Source organism: Psammomys obesus, unplaced genomic scaffold (assembly GCF_907164565.1).
Source record: "Psammomys obesus unplaced genomic scaffold, mPsaObe1.curated_primary_1811, whole genome shotgun sequence".
Taxonomy (NCBI): Eukaryota; Metazoa; Chordata; class Mammalia; order Rodentia; family Muridae; genus Psammomys; species Psammomys obesus.
This window is the reverse complement of record NW_026591528.1, coordinates 9,192-19,492: the sequence shown is the minus strand read 5'-3', so window position 1 is coordinate 19,492 and position 10,301 is coordinate 9,192. Positions and strand designations below refer to the sequence as shown.

At 35.4% G+C, this 10,301-nt stretch overlaps 1 pseudogene; it reads right to left on the bottom strand.

The window, feature by feature from the left end:
- Positions 1-1,033: 1,033 nt before the first annotated feature.
- On the bottom strand, positions 1,034-9,363 carry LOC129679311 (probable global transcription activator SNF2L1; annotated as a pseudogene).
- Positions 9,364-10,301: the final 938 nt, after the last annotated feature.

The following is a 10,301-nucleotide window of genomic DNA, read 5'->3' as shown; positions in this document are numbered from 1 at the left end:
AACACCAGACTCTAATTCACACAATTAAGATAATGTCAAAAAAAAAAACCCTTCTTTTTTCCAATCCATAAAAATACACATAAGCCTCTGCCCTGCAGACTATCAAAACAAATGCTGAACCTGATGGCCAACTGGCGGGCAGAGTGAATGGAATTTTATGTAAGAAGTGGGAAATAGCAAGAGCTGGAGAGGACAGGAACTCCACAAGGAGAGCAACAGAACAAGAAAATTTGAACATAGGGAACTTCCCAAAGACTCATACTCCAACCAAGGACTATTCATGGAGATAACCTAGAACCCCTGCACAGATGTAGCCCAGGGCAGTTTAGTGTCCAAGTGGCTTGCATAGTGATGGGAAGAGGGACTGCCTCTGACATAAACTGATTGGCCTGCTCTTTGATCACCTCCCCCTGAGGGGGGAGCAGCCTTACCAGGCCACAGAAGAAAACAATGCAGCCATTCCTGATGTGATCTGATAGACTAAGATCAGAAGGAAGGAGAGGAAATCCTCCCCTGTCAGTGGACGTGGGGAGGAGCATGCATGAAGAAAGGGGAGGTAGGGTGGGGTTGGGAGGGGAGGAGGGAGGGGCTTATGGGGGGATACAAAATGAATAAAGTATAATTAATAATAATAATAATAATAAATACACATAAGGTAAGTAGCTCAGCAATTAAAAATACTAAGTCATTACAAATGATATGTGTACACCTAGTATTCTCAGCAATATTAAAATAATGTAGCATGACAGAGTTAGGCTATAATAGGTGAGATTGCAAATAAATATCTAATTTGCATTAAAATCAGTGTTCAATTTTTATCGGTCCTGTATTGAATAAATTATCCTTTATGGATACTTCAATAATTGAATGTCATTCACATTCTATGAATAAAATCATAATCTTCTATTAGTTTTTTTATTTTAAACACAGAAAAGTGAACAAACAAGCCTACAAAGTAAATGAAAACTTGAATAAAGATGTTGAGAACTTACCTTAGATTTTTCATTTTTTATTCTGTGAGCTTCATCAATGACTAAGTATCTCCAATGGAACTTTTTAAACACAGATTTTTCTTTAATTACCATTTCATAAGAGGTCACACAAACATCCCACTCTCCTGCCATCATTTCATCACGAATAAAAGCAGCCTAATGCAAAATAAATTTGGTATATTAGATTATGTTGACAAGGTAATCGCCGAAATAAACTGTTGGGAGGACATATTAAAAGTTGTATGGGATATCGCAGACCACTTTGTCTGGTTCATTTGAGAAAAAGGAAAACAAGGACTCAAAGACAACTTTGTGGCCTATAATCTGGCTCTGTGGAGAACATATTTATCAACAAAAGAGAAACAAAAGCTCATCTTACATGGACCAGAAGATCACTTCATAGCACAAAAGGCCCAAAAGGACATTGATCAAATATCTGAATAGCTAATATAATATCATCTAACAAGCATAAAATACTTAATACATACTCATATTTCCCACCTTAGGAGACAATTTATATATTCCTTCATTTCCAAGCAGAGAATTATATATTTTGGTAAGGAGTCCAGAAGCTCCTTAATATTTTTATGAAGTTCTTAATGTTATTATAAGGCTAATGATATAAAGATAATCTCCTCTATGTAGTAAAAGAAGCTATTAAAAACAGTGAGACCATTTACAACTATTTTTAAATCTTCACAGGCATTGGCCGACATAGCAGCCAATTTGATTGAAAACACTTTTAAATAGTATGAACCTCATTCCAGATGTTAAATGCCCAAATAAAAACCACAATATTTTAATAGAAACAGAATATATATGTGGAAAGGAAGTACTTGGTACTGTAACTTCTAAGATGCAGTGCATAAACAAAATTAATAAATTATTGTAAAGTCTCTTCTTAATAATTCATAAGCATGCACCAAACACATTGTTGATACATTCAACAACATTTACAAGTATTCATTATGAATTAAAAGACTTACTATACTAACATGGAGGGCAGAAAAATACTTTTGTAGCCACCTCAGTTATAGGCTGAGAAATTCTCACATTTTTAAAAGGCAATTCAAATTTGAGAGGATTGTTACAGGGGAAGGAAACTAGGGAGTGGATCTCAGATCTCATTGACTCCTAATAATGCCTTATCTTTCTTTCACTGAGTGAAAGATTTAGGCTCATGACTCCTCAAAAATGTCATGGAATTGAGATTTATTTTAAATTTAACTTAACTCTCTTTTAGAATTTATGGAACTATTGACCAGATTTGAAGTTAGGTTGCTCAATAAAATATTGATGACCGCATGACCCAAAAGCTCTGTCTTTGCTATTATTAAAATCATGCACATTGGAACTCATTCATAACTGCACAATCAGCAGTGATGTTGAAATTAAGACCACTTCTGTTTCCATGTCTACTAGATATGAATTCCTCTTTTATCGATAAAAAGAGAATACTGCAGTATATTTCAAGATGACTTTATATAAATCAAGATCAAGAGAATCTCTTTATATAGACAGGATGAAGAATATCTCTAAAAACTTCACAACTAAAATGCCTTTATAGATATAAAATTTTTCATTATTAAATATTATCTCCCTAAATTATTTACAAAGAAAAAACAGAAAAATGGAAAGGTCAACATTTGTCAGTCATGTGAAACCAAGGTTCAAATGGGTCTACAAAGGATCATCTAGAGTTAAGATATATCAGCATCAATCTCTAAGAACTGAAGTTAGCACATCAATTACTTATGAAATTGATAATTGGTAGTTCTGAAATTTTAATGATGGACCATAATAAACCACATTTAACCTGTGACCCAATACACATGTAGATGTTTGAGTGTGTGTATATAAAAAGCAACTTAAACAATTTCTCAAAGCAATACTTTCGTTTGCCATGGTCTGAAACTCTGCTTGCTTGCTATGATAGTTCCTCCTGATGTTTTAAAAAAATTGTCACTGCCTACTAAGATTAAAACCACAACCTATTTGTGAGTGATAACTCCAATATTTAAAATACTGACTTCACAGACTGGCCTTCAAGACTAAGAGATTGTTCCAGTCAGCACAGTCCTTGCCTCCCAGGAGGCAGGCAGGCAGAATTTAAGTACCTCCACTCTCTCTCTCTCTTTGGATTCCATATATCATATTAAAGATCATTGATTTACATTTTTATGCACTTCACATGGTATCTCACATTTTTAATTCCAGTACTCTGGAGGCTGAGGTAGGTGGAAATGAGTTCAAGGACAGACTGGTCTACATAGTTCCAGGGCAGCCAGGTCTGCATAGTGAGACCCTGTCTCCGGATATATATATTTTACTATTATTCTGTGAAAACACTACTCTTCTACTTATTCTCTTCAAGAAATAATTTTAGTAAAGTATCAAAACTTAGAAAAGCAATTTTATAAGCAATAGTACTATATTAATTAGTAGCAATGACCAGAAAAGAGTTTTAAGAGACCAATTTGCTCTACGTAAATAGTAGGCTTCAGGAGAAATCAGCCTTATAATTCTAAATTTATGAACTCAGTATTTCAATATTTAAATTATTTATAAGTTACATTCAAATAAATTTAAGTACTTTTTCTTCAAGCAAAATGATAATGATAAAATTACATAATTCATTATGGTACTATTCTACTGAGATTATCTCTTGATAATTTGACTATCTAAATACGTGAAACAATATAAACTTTTATTTTAAACTATATTCTCTGGAGGCAAAATGAAGACAAAGTTAAATAATATACTTCTTAAGCATATTATGCTTTTTTATTTTTGCATAATTTATTACTTTTTGATTGTTTCTATAGTCTTAAGATAATTATAGCCTACTAACTGGACAAAAATAGTTAATTTAAATACCTCTCCTTCATTGGCTAAAATCCAAATTTCTAATATTATCTGAGAATATATGCAGGTATATAACAAGTCTTGTATAATACAAAATGGCAAGGCTCTCTGAAGCCACAGATTTATATGTGTGGATGAATGTGTGAATGCACCAAGCAGAAGCCAAAACTTCAAACAGCAAAACTTTTTTTTTTCTAAGACAGGGTTTCTCTGTGTAGCCTTGTCTATCCTGGACTGACTTTGTAGACCAGGCTGGCCTCAATCTCACAGAGGTCTGCCTGCTTCTGCCTCCCTGAGTGTTGGGTGTTGGGATTACAGCACCTGGCTTCAAACAGCAAAACTTAAGTCATTCCGATTTCCACATTTCTGTCTCTAAATTGGCACAAATGATATAGTTACTAACAGTCCACACTAAAATGTAAACACAATTCACAAAAGTGGAAATTAAGTGAGTTGGTATATGCACAATACAACAGAGCCTAGCACAGAGTCAGTACACTGGAAGTATTATTTAGTATCAGTAGCAGCAGCAGTCATTGCTGACTTAAGTGTCTTTAACAGGAATTTTATACAACTGAAGTCTAGAAATAATATTCTTGACAGCCTTTCTTAAAGCTGTTTTTCACTTACTCTCACATCTTTGTCTCCAACGAAACAAATAACACGGAGAGATGGAACCCAACGTTTAAATTCATTCATCCAGTTGTGTAAGGTAGACTTTGGAACTAAAACCATGTGGGGTCCTGGAATGTTTCTGTGGTGCTTCAGGTAACCAAGCAAAGCAATGGTTTGCAAAGTCTTCCCAAGACCCTGTATTATCATCACAAGGGGAAAAACACATAAATATACTTTTCTTTTTTTAATGAAATGGTTAGAAACAACATTACAGAAAATACTTGCAACTGTCTCACATTAGGAATTAGGTTTCTCCCAAAGAGAGTAAGAAAGAACTCTTAAAAAGAAAACACAAAACCACTTCAATTCAGTATTTGTTGTGAGTGAGAAGGAAAAACCTGAAATCCTGCAGCCAAAATATTGTTTAATAAATCACCTTTCCATTTAAACTCTATTTAGGAGCAAGAAAACTGATAACATAATTTTTTCTAGTAGGTGAAAAACAAGAAATTTTGGGGTGTGTGTTTCACAAAAATGGACTTCTTTCTTGAGCCTGATGAGATAGTGACCTTTCTTTCCTATTGTCTCCAACATTATTCCAGCCCAGGCATTAAATATTCAGACTGTGCATCTCAAGAGGCTCAAGGCTGTCTACTTACACCTAATAAGCTTAAAGGTCTAAAGAATCAGAAAGGAACAGAACACTGTAGTGAGAAAAGACCTTAGAGATCTCTAGTTCAGTGTGCTTGTTAAAAGTACTGTATCAAACACCAAATGAACCTGGGACCCATCCCATGGAAAAGGGAACTATGCAATATGCTGTTCAGCCTGTAAAAGTAAGAGTCAGCTTTATTTAATTTATTTTTTATTTATTACAATTTATTCACTTTGTATCCCAGCTGTAGCCTCCTCCCTCATTCCCCCCCAATCCCACTCTCTCTCCCTCTTCTCCTCCCATGCCCCTCCCCCAGTCCACTGATAAAGGAGGTCCTCCTCTCTTTCCATCTGACCTTAGCTTATCATGAAATTTGCAGGCAAATGGTAGAAACTAGAAAAGATCATCGTGAGTGAGGTATCCCAGAAGCAGAAAGACACACATGGTGTATACTCAATTATAAGTGGATATTAGACATATAATAGAGGATAAACATAATAAAATCTATACACCTAAAGAAGCTAAGCAAGAAGGAGGACCCTGGGTAAGATGATCAATCCTCATTCAGAAAGGCAAATAGGATAGACATTGGAAGAGGGAGAAAACAGGGTACAGGACAGGATCCTACCACAGAGGGACTCTGAAAGACTCTACCCAGCAGGGTATCAAAGCAGATGCTGAGACTCAGAGCCAAAGTTTGGGCAGAGTGCAGGGAATCTTATGAAAAAGGGGGAAGATATAAAGACCTGGAGGGGACAGGAGCTCCACAAACAGACCAACAGAACCAAAAATTCCGGGCCCAGGGGTCTTTTCTGAGACTGAAACTCCAATGAAGGACCACTCATAGAGATAATCTAGAACCCCCACACAGATGTAGCTCATAGCAGCTCAGTGTCCAAGTGGGTTCCCTAGTAATGGGAATAGGGGCTATCTCTGATATGAACTCATTGGCTGGCTCTTTGATCACCTCCCTCTGAGGGGGGAACATCCTTACCAGGCCATGGAGGAAGACAATGCAGCCAGTCCTGAAGAGTCAGCTTTTTAAAGAGTTCGAGTGTGGCTCAGTAGAGAGCACATGTTTATATGAAGCCCTGGTTTTGATCCCAACCTCACAAGTAAAAGTAAACACTAAATAATAAGCAGCTTTTGCTTAATCTCTATGCAAGGCATAAACCTTCATTCTATAAATATCACTTTTATGGGCTATGTCTTATCTGATAAGTCACTTAAGATGGATTGTTATTGATGTTATCCACCCAAACCCAAAAATGTTTAAGAAAATAATTCTACTTCCAGGAATCCTATGAGAACAATGTAAGAGGCATAGAGAAACTAACAATAAAGTTGTCATAGTAGCACTATTTATACTGTGATGCTAACAATCCAAATGGGCAAAACAAAAGAGGAGTAGAAGGAAACAATGGTACCTCCTTATGACTATTAGACAGTAAAAATTTACTTTGACAAAATGTTTCAATGATATGAAAAATACATATGAATGTGAAAAAGTTAGAATTCGAAGTTATACATACAATATAATCTCGGCTACACATCTAGAAAAAAACAGTTTAAAAAGAATCACAGCAAAAATGTCAACTATGGTTATTTTTCAGTGGCAGAATTGCTCTGTATTTACTACTAGCTAACTTCTATTTTATTTTTCTAAGTTGCATATATTCTCTAAAATGTCTTCCTCTGTTACAGTAATTAAAACAAGTTGGACATAATATACACCTATAGTCTTAGCTACAGGGGAGACTGAAACAGGAGAATCACAAGCATAAAGCTTGAGCAACATAATGGGACCTTATCACAAAACACAACATGTAAAATACATTAGGATTTAGCACGGTGATTAAGCATTTGCCTACAGAAGGCCCTAGGTTTAAGCTCCAGTACTGGAAGGAAAAGCAATAAAAGATAAGAAACAATTAAAATTCATATGGCATCAGCAAAATCTTAAAGGATCTTTAGATCATTTGTCTTCGGCAGGTTGTAGCCAAGAAGTTTTGGGGGTAAATAATCCTTGTCCTTCTATTGTTGGATAAACTAAGGCCCTCCAGCTATGAGCTGAATGTGGCTCTCAATAGAATAATGTAAATATAAGGAGCTACCCACTCTTCCTTTTTTTTAAAAAAAAGTTTCTTAGCCATATACTTAAACAGTTGTTCAGTCAAAGATGATTGCCTATGGGATTGTCTATACTAGATATCATAATATGCATTTCATTATTTGGCCATCTGGATAATAGTGATTGAAAATATGGCTCTTGAGTCTCATAAATATTATATTACTGGGTTAAATAGATATATAACTTCCTCTGTCCTCTCTTAAGTGTAATTTTATTTATTTTGTCTTAAAATTCAAGTCTCGGCCTTCATATAATCCCCTCATCTACTCAATTAACATCTTATATGACATTTTTTATTCAGTAATTTTACATGCATGTCCATGATTCATTAGTTTATCAAAAGACTGCCACTTGGCAAGTTAGTATTGAGAGCCAACACTGTAGCTTTGCTTATAATCCCAACACTCAGAAGGCTAAGGCAAGAAAATTGAAACCCATTAGTCTGAGGCTATATAATAATGGTCTATAATAGTGAGTTACAGGGCAACTGGGGTTACATTCATTCATACATGAATTTGTTCATTCATTCATTCATTCATTCATATACTTGTTGTTTGGTTTATATATCCCACCTCATTCCCAAGAAGATGTCAGTTTTATAAATTAATGGTAAAACAGAAATGAAAAGTTATCAAGAAAAATTAGACTAGAAGGTAAAGCATAAGAAGAGAAAAGGGCAAACCTTAAAGGTTGAAGAGATGTTCGTTTTTCACATTGCACTTTTCTCTGGGCTTCTTGGAAGCCAAAGTACAAACTAAACCATAAGGAAAGAGGTGTTGTAACACTTCAGGAAATCTCCATATGGACTTTGTGCAATGCAAAAAGCTATATTCTACAGGTTGTTTGAACAATTGTAGACTACAAACATTCTTTTGAAGGCTGGAGAGGTTAAGAGCAGTTGTTGCTATGACAGAGGACCTGGGTTCCATTTCAGCATCCATGTGGTAGCACACAACCATCCAAACTCCAGTTCCAGGGGATCCTATGACCTCTTCTCTCCATTCTGGGCACTGCAAACATGTAGTACACATACAAGAAGGCAAGCCACTCACACACATAAAGTAAAATTAGTAAATCTAAAAAGTAAAACTTTTTGGAACTCAATAAAGCTTTCCAGCATAGGGCTTCAGGAAAGTTCAAAACATTAAAAACTTCTAGTAACTGAGAACATACTGTAAATACTCATGCCTTACCATTTCATCAGCCAAAATACCATTGACTCCATTTTCATACAAAGAGATCAACCAGTTTAGACCTCGGATCTGATAATCTCTCAGGGGTCCTCCCTTAACATCTGAAAACAGAAAAGAAGAACCTCTCATACTTTTACCAGTATACTCAAGGAAATTTATTTTTCTCCAACTGAGCTGTAATAAAGTACTCACAGGAAGGCGAGACCTCAAATCTAACACACACATTCGATGTTTTCCTGCTCTCGGACAACAGCTCTTCATCTTCCTCTTGTTCCGTGCGCCTGTGGCGATAGCTAAAGTGAAGAAGAAAAAAAAAGTTTCACATTTGATGTCAGTCAAGGCTGAGGCACCAACTTAGCTTTGCTAACATCTTTTATAAAGAAAGGAATGTGTTGTCTAGTGTCTAGCATAGAATGCAGTAGAAGCAGTCAACATTTTTTTTAATTTTTATTTTATTTTAATTACAGTTTATTCACTTTGTATCCCATCAGTAGAGCCCTCCCCCATCCCCTCCCAATCCCATCCTCCCTCCCTCTTCTTCTCCTATGCCCCTCCCCCAGTCCAATGATAAAGGAGGTCCTCCTCCCCTGCCATCTGACCCTAGTCTATCTGGTCTTTAACTAATTAAGTTCTAGTAAGGAAAAAAAAATTCATATTGCTAATAATCATATTATTCATATAAAATTACGCTGAGGAAATGAAATGGCAAAGGTAGAGGCAAAGATAAAAAGGGGAAAAAGTAGAAAGACGTCTGCATACTCTCCAACCGGAATCAAGCTCTGCTTGTCATCTTTCTTTATTTGAGGACTTCCCAGTTTCATGTTGAGAGGAGACGTTGGAGACTTCTGTGCTGAAGGTTGAATAAAATGTGCGAAGAGTTCTGTCTGCTTCAGTAAAAATTCAAATCTCTTTGCTCTGTCTACTTTCTAATTTACAAAAGGAAAAAAGTAAAGATTTTTCTTTTCTTATTCACTTCAAGTTGTTTATCAAACATTTATATTATGCTTCATGTGTGAAATATCCTCAGTGCTTTAACATACTAATCTACTGAACTGCCTTCAGAAATCCATGAGTTAGTCACTAGCGTCATACCCATTTTATAGATGATAACATGGAGGTTCCCAAGCTTCCATAGTTTGTAATTAAGCAAATTTTAAAATGCTATTTCAAATAGTTTGAACAGAAGAAACATGACCTGAAAGATTTAGGAAATGTTCCCAGAAGTAACCCTTGAGATTGGAGGTGTAGTGCAGTGCTAGGGCATTGAAAAGGCCCACAGTTCAATTCCCAGTGCCCAATATGACACTACTAATTTTGACTAATCCTCTTGCTAACCATGATTCTCTTCCTTTATCGTAGAAAACATTAAGTATCAATTGTGTATGTCCTAAACATGGAAACAGATATAAATTGGAACCAGGCATGGTAGTGCACAACTTTAATCCTAGGACTCAGAAAGCAGAAACAGGAGCATCTCTGTGAGTTCAACATCATCCTGGTCCACAGACCAAGTTTCAGTACAGCCACAACTACAAACAGAACTTACCTAGAAAATAATAAATAAATAAATAAATAAATAAATAAATAAATAAATAAATAATAAATGACATGTGAGTTGTGATACATACATACTGTAAACTTAACTTTGAGAATTACTAAACTGTGTTTAGAAATATCAGAAATCTAGTAACATAGTATCAGCTGCTCTCAAAAATATTTTCAGGGTAATGGTACAATAATGAAATTTCTTTCTTTGAATTATGTTAGTCTGGAAGGTTATATTTTATGCTACTAGTATGTAAAGTTCTACCCAAAGGAACAGAACTTAGATTAAAATATTTAGTCACACA